The following is a 16,121-nucleotide window of genomic DNA, read 5'->3' as shown; positions in this document are numbered from 1 at the left end:
ATAGATCTTGGCTTGAAAACCGTCAAGAGGATTGTGCCATATCTTTTCTGCTCAGTAAGGAAAGCTGAAACTGCTGATACATAGCTCCAAATATTCACAGCCACACTCTTGATCGTCACTTCTATTATGCAGATGGAAGTGGGGAAAATGGGTGCACCTTCCAGATCATGGCTTGAAAAATGTTAAGAGGATTGTGTCATATCTTCTCCCCACTGTAAGGAAAGGCGAAAGTGCTGATACATAGTTCCGAATATTCACAGCCATTCTCTTGATCATCACTTTTATTATACAGGTGGAAGTGGGGAGGATGGGTGCACCTTCCTTCCAGATCATGGCTTGAAAAATGTTAAGAGGATTGTGTCATATCTTCTCCCCACTGTAAGGAAAGGCGAAAGTGCTGATACATAGTTCCGAATATTCACAGCCATTCTCTTGATCATCACTTTTATTATACAGGTGGAAGTGGGGAGGATGGGTGCACCTTCCTTCCAGATCATGGCTTGAAAAATGTTAAGAGGATTGTGTCATATCTTCTCCCCACTGTAAGGAAAGGCGAAAGTGCTGATACATAGTTCCGAATATTCACAGCCATTCTCTTGATCATCACTTTTATTATACAGGTGGAAGTGGGGAGGATGGGTGCACCTTCCTTCCAGATCATGGCTTGAAAAATGTTAAGAGGATTGTGTCATATCTTCTCCCCACTGTAAGGAAAGGCGAAAGTGCTGATACATAGTTCCGAATATTCACAGCCATTCTCTTGATCATCACTTTTATTATACAGGTGGAAGTGGGGAGGATGGGTGCACCTTCCTTCCAGATCATGGCTTGAAAAATGTTAAGAGGATTGTGTCATATCTTCTCCCCACTGTAAGGAAAGGCGAAAGTGCTGATACATAGTTCCGAATATTCACAGCCATTCTCTTGATCATCACTTTTATTATACAGGTGGAAGTGGGGAGGATGGGTGCACCTTCCTTCCAGATCATGGCTTGAAAAATGTTAAGAGGATTGTGTCATATCTTCTCCCCACTGTAAGGAAAGGCGAAAGTGCTGATACATAGTTCCGAATATTCACAGCCATTCTCTTGATCATCACTTTTATTATACAGGTGGAAGTGGGGAGGATGGGTGCACCTTCCTTCCAGATCATGGCTTGAAAAATGTTAAGAGGATTGTGTCATATCTTCTCCCCACTGTAAGGAAAGGCGAAAGTGCTGATACATAGTTCCGAATATTCACAGCCATTCTCTTGATCATCTCTTTTATTATGCAGGTGGAAGTGGGGAGAATGGGTGCACCTTCCTTCCAGATCATGGCTTGAAAAACGTCAGGAGGATTGTGTCATATTTTTTCTGCTCAGTAAGGAAAGCTGAAACTGCTGATACATATGATACATAGCCTCAAATATTCACAGCCATTCTCTTGATCATCACTTCTATTATGCAGGTGGAAGTGGGGAGAATAGGTGCACCATCCAGATCTTGGCTTGAAAAACGTCAGGAGGATTGGGCCATATCTTTTCTGCTCAGTAAGGAAAGCTGAAACTGCTGATACATAGCCTCAAATATTGACAGCCATTCTCTTGATCATCACTTCTATTATGCAGGTGGAAGTGTGGGGAATAGGTGCACCATCCAGATCTTGGCTTGAAAAACGTCAGGAGGATTGTGTCATATTTTTTCTGCTCAGTAAGGAAAGCTGAAACTGCTGATACATGGCCTCAAATATTCACAGCCATTCTCTTGATCATCACTTCTATTATGCAGGTGGAAGTGGGGAAAATGCGTGCACCTTCCAGATCATGGCTTGAAAAATGTTAAGAGGATTGTGTCATATCTTCTCTCCACTGTAAGGAAAGGCGAAAGTGCTGATACATCGTTCCGAATATTCACAGCCATTCTCTTGATCATCACTTCTATCATGCAGGTGGAAGTGGGGAGGATGGGTGCACCTTCCTTCCAGATCATGGCTTGAAAAATGTTAAGAGGATTCTGTCATATCTTCTCTCCACTGTAAGGAAAGGCGAAAGTGCTGATACATAGTTCCGAATATTCACAGCCATTCTCTTGATCATCACTTTTATTATACAGGTGGAAGTGGGGAGGATGGGTGCACCTTCCTTCCAGATCATGGCTTGAAAAATGTTAAGAGGATTCTGTCATATCTTCTCTCCACTGTAAGGAAAGGCGAAAGTGCTGATACATAGCTCCGAATATTCACAGCCATTCTCCTGATCATCACTTTTATTATACAGGTGGAAGTGGGGAGGATGGGTGCACCTTCCTTCCAGATCATGGCTTGAAAAATGTTAAGAGGATTCTGTCATATCTTCTCTCCACTGTAAGGAAAGGCGAAAGTGCTGATACATAGTTCCGAATATTCACAGCCATTCTCTTGATCATCACTTTTATTATACAGGTGGAAGTGGGGAGGATGGGTGCACCTTCCTTCCAGATCATGGCTTGAAAAATGTTAAGAGGATTCTGTCATATCTTCTCTCCACTGTAAGGAAAGGCGAAAGTGCTGATACATAGTTCCGAATATTCACAGCCATTCTCTTGATCACCACTTTTATTATACAGGTGGAAGTGGGGAGGATGGGTGCACCTTCCTTCCAGATCATGGCTTGAAAAATGTTAAGAGGATTCTGTCATATCTTCTCTCCACTGTAAGGAAAGGCGAAAGTGCTGATACATAGTTCCGAATATTCACAGCCATTCTCTTGATCATCACTTTTATTATACAGGTGGAAGTGGGGAGGATGGGTGCACCTTCCTTCCAGATCATGGCTTGAAAAATGTTAAGAGGATTCTGTCATATCTTCTCTCCACTGTAAGGAAAGGCGAAAGTGCTGATACATAGTTCCGAATATTCACAGCCATTCTCTTGATCATCACTTTTATTATACAGGTGGAAGTGGGGAGGATGGGTGCACCTTCCTTCCAGATCATGGCTTGAAAAATGTTAAGAGGATTCTGTCATATCTTCTCTCCACTGTAAGGAAAGGCGAAAGTGCTGATACATAGTTCCGAATATTCACAGCCATTCTCTTGATCATCACTTTTATTATACAGGTGGAAGTGGGGAGGATGGGTGCACCTTCCTTCCAGATCATGGCTTGAAAAATGTTAAGAGGATTCTGTCATATCTTCTCTCCACTGTAAGGAAAGGCGAAAGTGCTGATACATAGTTCCGAATATTCACAGCCATTCTCTTGATCACCACTTTTATTATACAGGTGGAAGTGGGGAGGATGGGTGCACCTTCCTTCCAGATCATGGCTTGAAAAATGTTAAGAGGATTCTGTCATATCTTCTCTCCACTGTAAGGAAAGGCGAAAGTGCTGATACATAGTTCCGAATATTCACAGCCATTCTCTTGATCATCACTTTTATTATACAGGTGGAAGTGGGGAGGATGGGTGCACCTTCCTTCCAGATCATGGCTTGAAAAATGTTAAGAGGATTCTGTCATATCTTCTCTCCACTGTAAGGAAAGGCGAAAGTGCTGATACATAGTTCCGAATATTCACAGCCATTCTCTTGATCATCACTTTTATTATACAGGTGGAAGTGGGGAGGATGGGTGCACCTTCCTTCCAGATCATGGCTTGAAAAATGTTAAGAGGATTCTGTCATATCTTCTCTCCACTGTAAGGAAAGGCGAAAGTGCTGATACATAGTTCCGAATATTCACAGCCATTCTCTTGATCATCACTTTTATTATACAGGTGGAAGTGGGGAGGATGGGTGCACCTTCCTTCCAGATCATGGCTTGAAAAATGTTAAGAGGATTCTGTCATATCTTCTCTCCACTGTAAGGAAAGGCGAAAGTGCTGATACATAGTTCCGAATATTCACAGCCATTCTCTTGATCATCACTTTTATTATACAGGTGGAAGTGGGGAGGATGGGTGCACCTTCCTTCCAGATCATGGCTTGAAAAATGTCAAGAGGATTGTGTCATATCTTCTCTCCACTGTAAGGAAAGGCGAAAGTGCTGATACATAGCTCCGAATATTCACAGCCATTCTCCTGATCATCACTTTTATTATACAGGTGGAAGTGGGGAGGATGGGTGCACCTTCCTTCCAGATCATGGCTTGAAAAATGTTAAGAGGATTCTGTCATATCTTCTCTCCACTGTAAGGAAAGGCGAAAGTGCTGATACATAGCTCCGAATATTCACAGCCATTCTCCTGATCATCACTTTTATTATACAGGTGGAAGTGGGAAGGATGGGTGCACCTTCCTTCCAGATCATGGCTTGAAAAATGTCAAGAGGATTGTGTCATATCTTCTCTCCACTGTAAGGAAAGGCGAAAGTGCTGATACATAGTTCCGAATATTCACAGCCATTCTCCTGATCATCACTTTTATTATACAGGTGGAAGTGGGAAGGATGGGTGCACCTTCCTTCCAGATCATGGCTTGAAAAATGTTAAGAGGATTCTGTCATATCTTCTCTCCACTGTAAGGAAAGGCGAAAGTGCTGATACATAGCTCCGAATATTCACAGCCATTCTCCTGATCATCACTTCTATTATGCAGGTGGAAGTGGGGAGGATGGGTGCACCTTCCTTCCAGATCATGGCTTGAAAAATGTTAAGAGGATTCTGTCATATCTTCTCTCCACTGTAAGGAAAGGCGAAAGTGCTGATACATAGCTCCGAATATTCACAGCCATTCTCCTGATCATCACTTCTATTATGCAGGTGGAAGTGGGGAGGATGGGTGCACCTTCCTTCCAGATCATGGCTTGAAAAATGTTAAGAGGATTCTGTCATATCTTCTCTCCACTGTAAGGAAAGGCGAAAGTGCTGATACATAGCTCCGAATATTCACAGCCATTCTCCTGATCATCACTTCTATTATGCAGGTGGAAGTGGGGAGGATGGGTGCACCTTCCTTCCAGATCATGGCTTGAAAAATGTTAAGAGGATTCTGTCATATCTTCTCTCCACTGTAAGGAAAGGCGAAAGTGCTGATACATAGTTCCGAATATTCACAGCCATTCTCTTGATCATCACTTTTATTATACAGGTGGAAGTGGGGAGGATGGGAGCACCTTCCTTCCAGATCATGGCTTGAAAAATGTCAAGAGGATTCTGTCATATCTTCTCTCCACTGTAAGGAAAGGCGAAAGTGCTGATACATAGCTCCGAATATTCACAGCCATTCTCCTGATCATCACTTTTATTATACAGGTGGAAGTGGGGAGAAAGGGTGCACCTTCCTTCCAGATCATGGCTTGAAAAATGTTAAGAGGATTCTGTCATATCTTCTCTCCACTGTAAGGAAAGGCGAAAGTGCTGATACATAGCTCCGAATATTCACAGCCATTCTCCTGATCATCACTTTTATTATACAGGTGGAAGTGGGGAGGATGGGTGCACCTTCCTTCCAGATCATGGCTTGAAAAATGTTAAGAGGATTCTGTCATATCTTCTCTCCACTGTAAGGAAAGGCGAAAGTGCTGATACATAGTTCCGAATATTCACAGCCATTCTCTTGATCATCACTTCTATTATGCAGGTGGAAGTGGGGAGAAAGGGTGCACCTTCCAGATCTTGGCTTGAAAAACGTCAAGAGGATTGTGCCATATCTTTTCTGCTCAGTAAGGAAAGCTGAAACTGCTGATACATAGCCTCAAATATTCACAGCCATTCTCTTGATCATCACTTCTATTATGCAGGTGGAAGTGGGAGAATGGGTGCACCATCCAGATCTTGGCTTGAAAAACGTCAGGAGGATTGTGCCATATCTTTTCTGCTCAGTAAGGAAAGCTGAAACTGCTTTTACATAGCCTCAAATATTCACATCCATTCTCTTGATCATCACTTCTATTATGCAGGTGGAAGTGGGGAGAATGGGTGCACCTTCCAGATCTTGGCTTGAAAAACGTCAGGAGAATTGTGTCATATCTTTTCTGCTCAGTAAGGAAAGCTGAAACTGCTGATACATAGCCTCAAATATTCACATCCATTCTCTTGATCATCACTTCTATTATGCAGGTGGAAGTGGGGAGAATGGGTGCACCTTCCAGATCTTGGCTTGAAAAACGTCAGGAGGATTGTGCCGTATCTTTTCTGCTCAGTAAGGAAAGCTGAAACTGCTTTTACATAGCCTCAAATATTCACAGCCATTCTCTTGATCATCACTTCTATTATGCACGTGGAAGTCGTCGAGAATGGTTGGAGCCTCCAGATATTGGCTTGAAAAACGTCAAGAGGGTTGTGTCGCATCTTTTCTGCACTGTAAGTGAGGCTGAACATACTGATATATAGCTCCAGATATTCACCGACATTCTCTTGATCATCACTTTTATTGTGCAGCTGGAAGTGGACAGAATGGGCGCACCTTCGACATTTTACCTTTAAAGTGAACAAGAGCACTGTCTCATCTCTTTCTATTCAGTGAGAAAAGGTGAAAGAAGCTATTTGAATGCTGGATGTGGTGTTTTGGATGTGATGTTTTAACCCCTTGGTGTTTTTTAGGGTCAAAATTGGAAGTTCTTTTTTCGCGTCCAGTTTTGTGCTAAGATGAAAGCAGAGATCCTGCTGTATCTACGCTCCTGATTCTAGCAAGATTCGAGCACTTTTATTTTTTTGCTGAAAATGAAAAAAAAATGCAAGCCTAACCCCTTGATGTTTTTTAGGGTCAAAATTTTAAGTTCTTTTCTCGCGTCCGGTTTTGTGCTAAGATGAAAGCAGAGATCCTGCTGTATCTACGCTCCTGATCTAGGCAAGATTTGAGCACTTTTTCTTTTCTTTTTTTTTTTTTTGCTGAAAATGAAAGAAACGCAAGCCTAACCCCTTGGTGTCTTTTAGGGTCGAAATTCGAAGGCCGAAACTAGGCCTTAGACAATGACTACTGTGCAGCAGATATGGATCACGAATAAGGACATGTGGGACCTCTGGCTTCTGAGTAAGAATGTCTGGTAGTGGAACGTCGTCTCCGTTTCCACCAGCCGAATATATGCCTACTTCTCGTTGTATCTGCCTACTTGTTTTCTCAGGAGAGTAATAAAAATTCAGCAAGCCGTGTTGTACTTGTTCAAATATGTTCTATATTTGGCCCACGGGCAATATGCCGCAGAAAAGGTTCGCAAGGTATGTATACATGTCTGTCGCTCACAATCTGAGGATATTTTCACTATACTAGATGAAGTTTGAATAACAGAACAGAGGTTTCGGTATACGGACACGAACGGGATGCAGGGACGTCTGGAGGGCTAGAGCGAATCTGTTGGCTTAAAACTCGACTCGTCCATGAGGGAAGTGAACAAACCCCCCGGGACCAACCATTAATTTTACTGTAAAATTCAAAATTCGCGGGCAAATAATGGACTCTTCCACGAGGGAGGTAAAGGACCTCCCTTTGGACGAGTCCATTAATGGACTGTTCCGGAGGGAGGTAAAGGGCCTCCCTTCGGGCGAGTTCATTAATGAACTCTTCCGGGGGTGTCCTTTACCTCCCCGGACGAGTCCATTCCATTTCGGTCACCTCTATTGACCTTGAATGACCGCTAACGACCTCATATGACCTCTATTTGACCTCCAAAACGACTTTTCCACACGTGCTGGTTTCATTGAAAAATGGCTCAAAATTTTTGGAACTGGATAACCTTGTTTGACCTTCGTTGACCTTGTATGACCTAGGACAACCTTGTATGACCTCTAACGTGGCCTTGAATTAGTTCAGGACGTCCCCGCTAGGGGGCTACCATCATTTTGAAAAAAAAAATTGCCCACTTTCCTGAAATTGCCTCATTATACCTTGGCATCCTACAGCCCTTTGCCACTGAGGTGCATAAGGTATGTCAGGTGCTTGCAACGAATGGGAAGTAGAGACATGTGGAGGGATGAAGCCAAGCTGACAGTTTAAAACTGGACTCGCCCATGAGCGAGGTAAACACCTCCCCCATTCGCCAGGACAGTCCATTAATTTTGCTATACAATGAGGCATTTTCGGGAAAGTAGGGTTTTTTTTTCCTCAAAATGAGGATAGCCCCCTAGCGGGGACGTCCGGAACTAATTCAAGGCCACGATAGAGGTCAAACAAGGTCAATCAAGGTCAGTCAAGGTCAATGAAGGTCAAACAAGGTTATCCAGTTCCAAAAATTGAGCCATTTTTCAATAAAACCGGGTGTGTGGAAAGGTCGTATTAGGGGTCAGGTAGAGGTCAGGTAGAGGTCATTAGCGGTCGCTCAAGGTCGATAGAGGTGACCGAAATGGAGTGGACTCGTCCGGGGAGGTAAAGGACACCCCCGGAAGAGTCCATTAATGGACTCGTCCGGAAGGAGGTCCTTTACCTCCCCCATGGAAGAGTCCATTTTTCCCGCGAATTTTCAGTTATACGTTGACGTCAAGGCGGTTCATTTCAGCCAGACCCTTCGTTCCATTTTTAATTACAAAAATATTTTTAGTTTACTAGCTTTAGTTTTAAAATTCTGTTTCAGTGACATAACATTACTTTTTAAGTTCTGTACATACCTTGAGGACACTGCACTCTACAATTTGCTCGATTTTTATTAAAAGCTCGGGAAGCACTTCGAAGGAAGCAATCATCATCGAACAGGGTACGAGCACCAAGAAATGATCAGCTGTGAATGGAGATCTGCGTTTTTTTGTTTGTGTTTCAACAAACATCTGGACAACATTTGTGCTTCAATCGATACCAATTTTATTTGTTCTGTTAAAAGGAAAAGGTTCTGGAGTTATACAGGGCAGGATTTGGCAGGTGTTTCTCTCCCCAGGTCCACCTGCAAAATATTCAGCATTACCTAGGTGATATTTGTGCTCTACTAGTACGAATTTTTATTTTCCCTGGGCAATAAAAAAACACACTTTGTGCTTCTTAGGACGAAATGTGAAAGAGCTATTTTGCTTCCAGTTTCACTTGGAAAACTATCAATATCGTCAATGTATAGCTGTGCCTAATCTCATCTGGGTGCAAATGCAGGAGATGGGCGCAGTGCGGCACCTTAGTGAATTTCCACTTGTCTCTCGAATTTTACCTGCTAAATAACAATCAGCATAATAAGAATATCATCCAATTGTCTCTCCAATTGCATGCGCTAAATAACAATCACCATCATAAGAACATCTGTGTATAATTTGAGCAAGGTTAACTTACCTCACCAAATGGAATAGATATGACATAATTCGTTTCTCGTGGCAGGTGTTCCGATCTTCCCAATTCAGCCTGCCAAACAGAAACCATCATTGGGGAAATATCTGTGAATATTTGATCTTGATTTCTGCAATTTTAGAACAGAATGGGAAATATAGAACAACAATAAATGACGACGATGAGATGGGAAATATAGAAGAGATATATATAAGACCCTGTCGTTTTTCAAGCCGGAATGTGTTACGTGCCCTTGCCTCCCCAGAACTACGCGGTGAAAGAAAGGAAAACCAAAGGGCAGATTGACATTTTCTGAGATTTTTGCCAAAGCAAATGATAAAGGTGCTAAAATCATGCTAGTGCTCAATGTAATTTTAAGCATTCATTAGAATTTTCAGGACATGGCGCTTTAACTTCAGATCAAAATCCAGCATAGATACTGAGGAGGAGGACAAGATATTTTATTCGAAGCGCAAAATTTCATACGAAACACACTTACGAATTCTGACCCAAAGAAAACACCAAAGCTATGAAAAAACTCCGAATTTTGCATATGAAACACAAACGTTACGCTACTCGTTTTTATCATTGCTAGTACTGAACTAAAAGTGCGCAAATCGTGCTAGATTATTTTAGTGTTTTGTGTACTTCATTTGATTTCACTGTGGGCCCTTATGTTTTGGCTGAAAACAGAACAAAATGTCGAGACAAACCTCTTTGCATTTGCAAAAGCCAAATTTCGAGGGTTCACCTACGTCGCTCTGTCCGCACCTGCAAATTAAAGAGGATCGCCTTTTTGAGCGTGTGTGCTTAATTTAAGCTCACTATCGAAATTTTATATTTTGGCTGGAACTGAAGAAAAAGCATTGTTTAACCTCTTGGCATCTTCAAAGGCCAAATTCCAAAGGTTCTTCTACCTGTACCTTTCCACACCTTCAAATTAAAGAGCATCGCTTGTGTAGCGTGAGCGCTTAATTAGATCTCAGTACCAGCACCTTTATTTTCGGTCAGAAAACGAAGATAAAGGTTCGACTAACCTCTTTCTTCATCGACTTACCTCGCCCTCTTTCTGACCTCATCTTCAAAGGCCACGTTTCGAAGGTTCTTCCCCTTGTCTCTTTCCACCTACAAATTAAAAAGCATCACTTATAGAGTACGTATGCTTACTTTGAGCTCGGCATGGGTACTTCGATATTTCTGGCTCAAAAGCAACAAAAGAGCAAGACTCGTGGCATCTTCAAAGGCCCCATTTCTTGAACTCGCTCGTTGCACACGTGCAAATTGAAGAGCATCACTTGTACTCTCTGTGTGTCAACTTCGAGCTCAGTATGGGCACATTTGCTTTCTGACTGAAAATGGTGAAAAGGACAAAAGGTGAACGGGGCAAAGGGTGAAAACGGCTCTTGGGATGTTCGAAGTCACAATTTTGAATGTTGTTCTACCTTTTCCTTTCCACACCAGCAAATTTGGAGGATCACTTATAGAAATTGTGCTTAATTTGAGCTCACTATCGGCAATTTTTTTTCTGGCTAAAAATGAAGAAAAGGACAAGGCTAACTTCTTAGCATCTTCAAATGCCAAAATTCGAATGTTGTTCTACACACTTTTCACACATGCCCTTTCCACGCATGCAAATTCAAGAGCATCACTTATACAGTGTGTGTGTGCCTAATTTTAGCCAGTATAGACACTTTTGTTTTCTGGATGAAAATAGAGAAAAGGGGCCAGGCTGACCTCTTGGCGTCTTCAAAGGCCAAATTTCCAATGTTCTTCTACCTGTCCCTTTGCACACCTGCAAATTAAAGAGCTTCAATTATAGTGTGTGCGTACTTAATATCAGCTCAGTATGGACACTTGTTTTCTGACTGAAAATAGAGAAAAGGATCGCTTGAGTTAGTGTACCTAATTTGAACTCGATATGAGTATTTTTATTTCCTATTTTCTGGCTCAAAATGAAGGAAAGCGTCTTCAAAGGCCAATGTTCGTCTACCTGTCCCTACAAATTAAACAACGTCACTTATATAGTGTGTTTGCTTAATTTGAGCTCAGTATGGGCAGCTTTGTTTCCAGGCTGAAAATGAAGAAAAGAGAGCGGCTAACACCTCTTGGCATCTTCAAAGGCACAGCTTCGAATGTTCTTCTACCTGTCTGTTTGCACACCTGCAAATTAAAGAGCATCACTTATATTCTATGTGTGGTAATCTGAGCTCAGTATTGGCACTTCTGTTTCCTTGTTGAAAATGGAGAAAAGGGAACGGGCTAACTCTTGGCATCTTCGGACACCTGTAAATTAAAGAGCATCACATATACAGCGGGTGCTTAATTTGAGCTCCACATTGGTACTTAGGTAATGGTGTACATGGTAAAGGGCAAGACTAACCTCTTGGCATCTTCATAAGCCAAATTTCTAATGTCCTTTTACCTGTCTCTTTGCACACCTACAAGTTCAAGAGCATCACGTATATTCTGTGTGTGATTAATTTGAGCACGGCACATGCGTCTTCAGGATGAAAATGGGGGGAAAGTAAAGGCTAGCCTCTTGGCATCTTCAAAGGCCAAATTTCGAATGTTCTTTTACCTGTCCTTTCGGAAACCTGCAAATTAAAGAGCATCATTCGTAGAATGCGTGTTCCTACTTTGAGCTCACTAAGGGCACTTCTTTTTTCAAGCTGAAAATTAAGAAAACGGATTGGCTAACCTCTTCTCATCTTCAAAGGCCAAATTTCGAATGCTCTGTTACCTGTCCCTTCGGACGCCTGCAAATTCAAGAGCATCACTTATTGGGCGTGTGCTTAATTTGTGCACAGTATGGGCGCTTTTGTTCTCTGGCTGAAAATGGAGAAAACGGAAAGCCTAACCTCTCGCCATCCTCAAATGCCAAACTTCAAATGTCCTTTTACCTGTACCTTTAGGCTCCTGCAAATTAAAGACCATCACTTATGCAGTGTGCGTGCTTATTTGAGCTCGGTGGGGAACTTCCATCTTGCTAAAAATGGAGAAAGGGGCAAGACTTCTTTGCATCTTCAAATGCCCCTGCCCCTTTCCACACTAACAAATTCAAGAGCATCACTTACATTCTGTGTGTGTATAGCTTGAGAACAGTATGGGCACCTTTGTTTTCTGACTGAAAATGAAGAAAAGGGCAAGACTATCCTCTTGGCATCTTCAAGGGCCCAATCTCGAATGTTATTTTACCTGTCTCTTTGTACGCCTTCAAATTCAGAGCATCACGTATATTCTGTGTGTGCCTAATTCGAGGTCACTACGGGCACTTTTGTTTTCTGGCTGAAGATGCTGAAAGAGTCTTCAAAGGCCAAATTTGAAAGTTTTTCTGCCTGTCCCTTTCCACACCTGCAAATTAATGAACATCACTTATAGATCGTGTATGCTTAATTTGAGCTCAGTGTGGGCAGTTTTTTTTTCAGGCTGAACATGAAGAAAAGCGAGGGACTAACCTCTTGGCATCTTCTGAGGCCCAGTTTGTTTCGAATGTTCTTCGACTTGTCTGTTTGCACACCTGCAAATTAAAGCTGCATCGCTTATATTCTATGTGTGCTAATCTGAGCTCAGTATGGGCACTTCTGTTTTCGGGCTGAAAATGGAGAAAAGCAGTGTTAGAGTTCGTGCACTATGGGGACTTTTGTTTCTTTGCTGAAAATGAAGAAAAGGGAAAGACTAACATTGGCATCTTCAAGGGCCAAATTTCGAATGTTCTTTTACCTGTCTCTATGCACACCTGCAAATGATTCAAGAGCATCATATTCTAGGTGTGATTAATTTGAGCTCAGTATGGGCACTTTTGTTTCCTTGTTGAAAATGGAGGAAAGGGCAAGACTAACCTCTTCGCATCTTCAGTGGCCAAATTTCGAATGTTCTTTTACGTGTCTCTTTGCACACCTGCAAATTCAAGTGCATCACATTCTATGTGTGATTAATTTGAGCTCAGTGTGGGCCACCTGGTGTGGGCACTTCTGTTTCCTGGCTGAAAATGGAGAAAAGGGCAAGACCTTGAGGCATCTTCAAAGGCTAAATTTCGAATGTTCTTCTTCCTGTCTTTTTGCACACCTGCAAATTCAAGAGCATCACTTATAGGGTGTGTGTGCCTAGTATCAGGTCAGTATTGGCACTTGTTTTCTGACTGAAAATGGAGAAAAGGTTGGATAGAGTTTGTCTGCCTAATTTGAATGGGTACTTTCATTTTCTGGCTGAAAATGGAGGAAATGGCAACACTAACCTATTGGCATCTTCCAAGGCCAAATTTCGAATGTTGTTCTTCCTGTCCCTTTTCACACGTCCAAATTAAAGGGGATCACTTGTAGAATGTGTATGCTTAATTTCAGCTCAATATGAACACTTTTGTTTCTGACTGAAAATAGAGAAAAGGGCGGGGCTGACCTCTTGGCATCTTCAGAGGCCCAATTTCGAATGTTCTTCTACCTGTCTCTTAGCACATCTGCAAATTAAAGAGCGTCACTTATAGAGTGTATGCTAAGTTTGAACATAGTATGGACACATTTGTTTCCAGTCTCAAAATGAAGAAAAGGGAAAGGGCTAACCTCTTGGAATCTTCAAGGGCCAAATTTGTAATGTGCTTTTACCTGTCCATAGGGCACCTGGAAATTGAAGAGAATCACATATACAGTGTGTGCTTAATTTGAGCTCAAGATGAATACTTTTGCTTTCTTGCTGGAAATAGAGAAGAGCATGGGCAGAGTTTGTGCGCCTAATTTGTGCTTGATATGGGCACTTTTATTTTCTGACTGAAAATGTAGAAAAGGGCAAGATGGCTGGATGAATCTCTTGGCGACTTCAAAGGCCAAATTTCTTATGTTCTTCTACATGTCTCTTTGCCCACCTGAATTAAAGAGCATCACTTATGTTCTCTGCGTGCCTAATTCGAGCTCAGCATGGGCACATTAACCTCTTGACATTTTCAAATCCCAAATTTTGAATATTGTTCTACCTTTCCCATTCCACGTGCAAGGCAAAGAGGAACAGTTATAAAGTGTGTGCTTAATTTCGGCTCAATATCGGATGCTCTTGTTTTCTGGCTAAAAATGGAGGACAGGGAAAGGCTGGCCTCTTCGCATTTACAAATGCGAAATTTCGAATGTTCCTCTGCCTGTCCCTTTTACACGCCTGCTAATTAAAGAGCATATCTGATATTCTGCGAGTGTCTTGTTCGAGCGAAGTATGGACATATTAAGTTCTTCGCATCTTCGAAGGCCAAATTTCGAATGTTGTTGTACCTTTCCGTTTCTAGACCTGAAAGGTAAAGAGTATCAATTATAGGGTGCGCGTGCTTAGTTTCAGCCAATTTGGACACTCATGTTTCATGACTGAAAATGGAGAAACGTCCACGACTAGCGTCTTGGCATCTTCACAGGTGAAATTTCGAATGTTCTTCTACCTGTCCCTTTGCACACCCGCAGATTACAAAGCGTCACTGATAGTGTGTGAGTGTGCTTAATTTGAGCACAGTATGGGCACTTTTGTCTGGTGGCTGAAAATTGAGAAAATGGCAAGACTAACCTCTCGGCATCTTGAAGGGCCAAATTTCGAACGTTATTTTACTTGACCCTTTGCACACCTGAAAATTAAAGAGCATCACTGAGAAGGTGTGTGCGCTTAGTTTGAGCACAGTATGGGCGCTTTTGTCTTGTGGCTGAAAATTGAGAAAATGGCAAGACTAACCTCTCTGCATCGTGAAGGGCCAAATTTCGAAAGTTATTTTACTTGACCCTTTGCACACCTGAAAATTAAAGAGCATCACTGAGAAGGTGTGTGTGCTTAATTTGAGCACAGTATGGGCGCTTTTGTCTTGTGGCTGAAAATTGAGAAAATGGCAAGACTAACCTCTTAGAATCTCCAAGGGCCAAATTTCGAAAGTTATTTTACTTGTCCCTTTGCACACCTGAAAATTAAAGAGCATCACTGATAGGGTGTGTGTGCTTAATCTGAGCACAGTATGCGCACTTTTGTTTTCTCGTTGAAAATTGAGAAAATGGCAAGACTAACCTCTCGGCATCTTCAAGGGCCAAATTTCGAAAGTTATTTTACTCGTCCCTTTGCACACCTAAAAATTAAAGAGCATCACTGATAGGGTGTGTGTGCTTAATTTGAGCACAGTATGCGCACTTTTGTTTCCTCGTTGAAAATTGAGAAAATGGCAAGACTAACCTCTCGGCATCTTCAAGGGCCAAATTTCGAAAGTTATTTTACTCGTCCCTTTGCACACCTAAAAATTAAAGAGCATCACTGATAGGGTGTGTGTGCTTAATTTGAGCACAGTATGAGCACTTTTGTCTCCTCGTTGAAAATTGAGAAAATGGCAAGACTAACCTCTCGGCATCTTCAAGGGCCAAATTTCGAAAGTTATTTTACTCGTCCCTTTGCAAACCTAAAAATTAAAGAGCATCACTGATAGGGTGTGCGTGCTTAATCTGAGCACAGTATGGGCACTTTTGTCTTGTGGCTGAAAATTGAGAAAATGGCAAGACTAACCTCTCGGCATATTCAAGGGCCAAATTTCGAAAGTTATTTTACTTGTCGCTTTGCACACCTGAAAATTAAAGAGCATCACTGATAGGGTGTGTGTGCTTAATCTGAGCACAGTATGGGCACTTTTGTCTTCTGGCTGAAAATTGAGAAAATGGCAAGACTAACCTCTCGGCATATTCAAGGGCCAAATTTCGAAAGTTATTTTACTCGTCCCTTTGAACACCTAAAAATTAAAGAGCATCACTGATAGGGTGTGCGTGCTTAATCTGAGCACAGTATGGGCACGTTTGTCTTCTGGCTGAAAATTGAGAAAATGGCAAGACTAACCTCTCGGCATATTCAAGGGCCAAATTTCGAAAGTTATTTTACTCGTCCCTTTGCACACCTGAAAATTAAAGAGCATCACTGATAGGGTGTGTGTGCTTAATCTGAGCACAGTATGGGCACTTTTGTCTTGTGGCTGAAAATTGAGAAAATGGCAAGACT

The 16,121-nt window shown here is 42.0% G+C and overlaps 3 long non-coding RNA genes across 3 annotated transcripts; 1 reads left to right on the top strand and 2 right to left on the bottom strand.

The window, feature by feature from the left end:
- Positions 1-6,088: 6,088 nt before the first annotated feature.
- LOC135387528 (uncharacterized) lies at positions 6,089-7,053 on the top strand. The gene is made up of 2 exons (XR_010421182.1): positions 6,089-6,259; positions 6,338-7,053. It is a non-coding gene; the product is annotated as an uncharacterized LOC135387528 (long non-coding RNA).
- Positions 7,054-9,195: 2,142 nt separating this feature from the next.
- LOC135387527 (uncharacterized) lies at positions 9,196-11,703 on the bottom strand. Its single transcript, XR_010421181.1, has 4 exons — positions 10,869-11,703; positions 10,192-10,259; positions 9,848-9,905; positions 9,196-9,264 (listed from the first exon to the last, which is right to left on the bottom strand). It is a non-coding gene; the product is annotated as an uncharacterized LOC135387527 (long non-coding RNA).
- A 124-nt stretch (positions 11,704-11,827) lies between these two features.
- Positions 11,828-13,534, bottom strand: LOC135387526 (uncharacterized). The gene is made up of 8 exons (XR_010421180.1): positions 13,369-13,534; positions 13,091-13,272; positions 12,974-13,031; positions 12,815-12,870; positions 12,590-12,726; positions 12,330-12,485; positions 12,209-12,258; positions 11,828-12,050 (listed from the first exon to the last, which is right to left on the bottom strand). It is a non-coding gene; the product is annotated as an uncharacterized LOC135387526 (long non-coding RNA).
- Positions 13,535-16,121: the final 2,587 nt, after the last annotated feature.

This window comes from Ornithodoros turicata, chromosome 3, assembly GCF_037126465.1.
Source record: "Ornithodoros turicata isolate Travis chromosome 3, ASM3712646v1, whole genome shotgun sequence".
NCBI classification, from domain to species: domain Eukaryota; kingdom Metazoa; phylum Arthropoda; class Arachnida; order Ixodida; family Argasidae; genus Ornithodoros; species Ornithodoros turicata.
The sequence above is the reverse complement of the archived record's forward strand: the minus strand, read 5'-3'. Positions and strand labels throughout refer to the sequence as shown.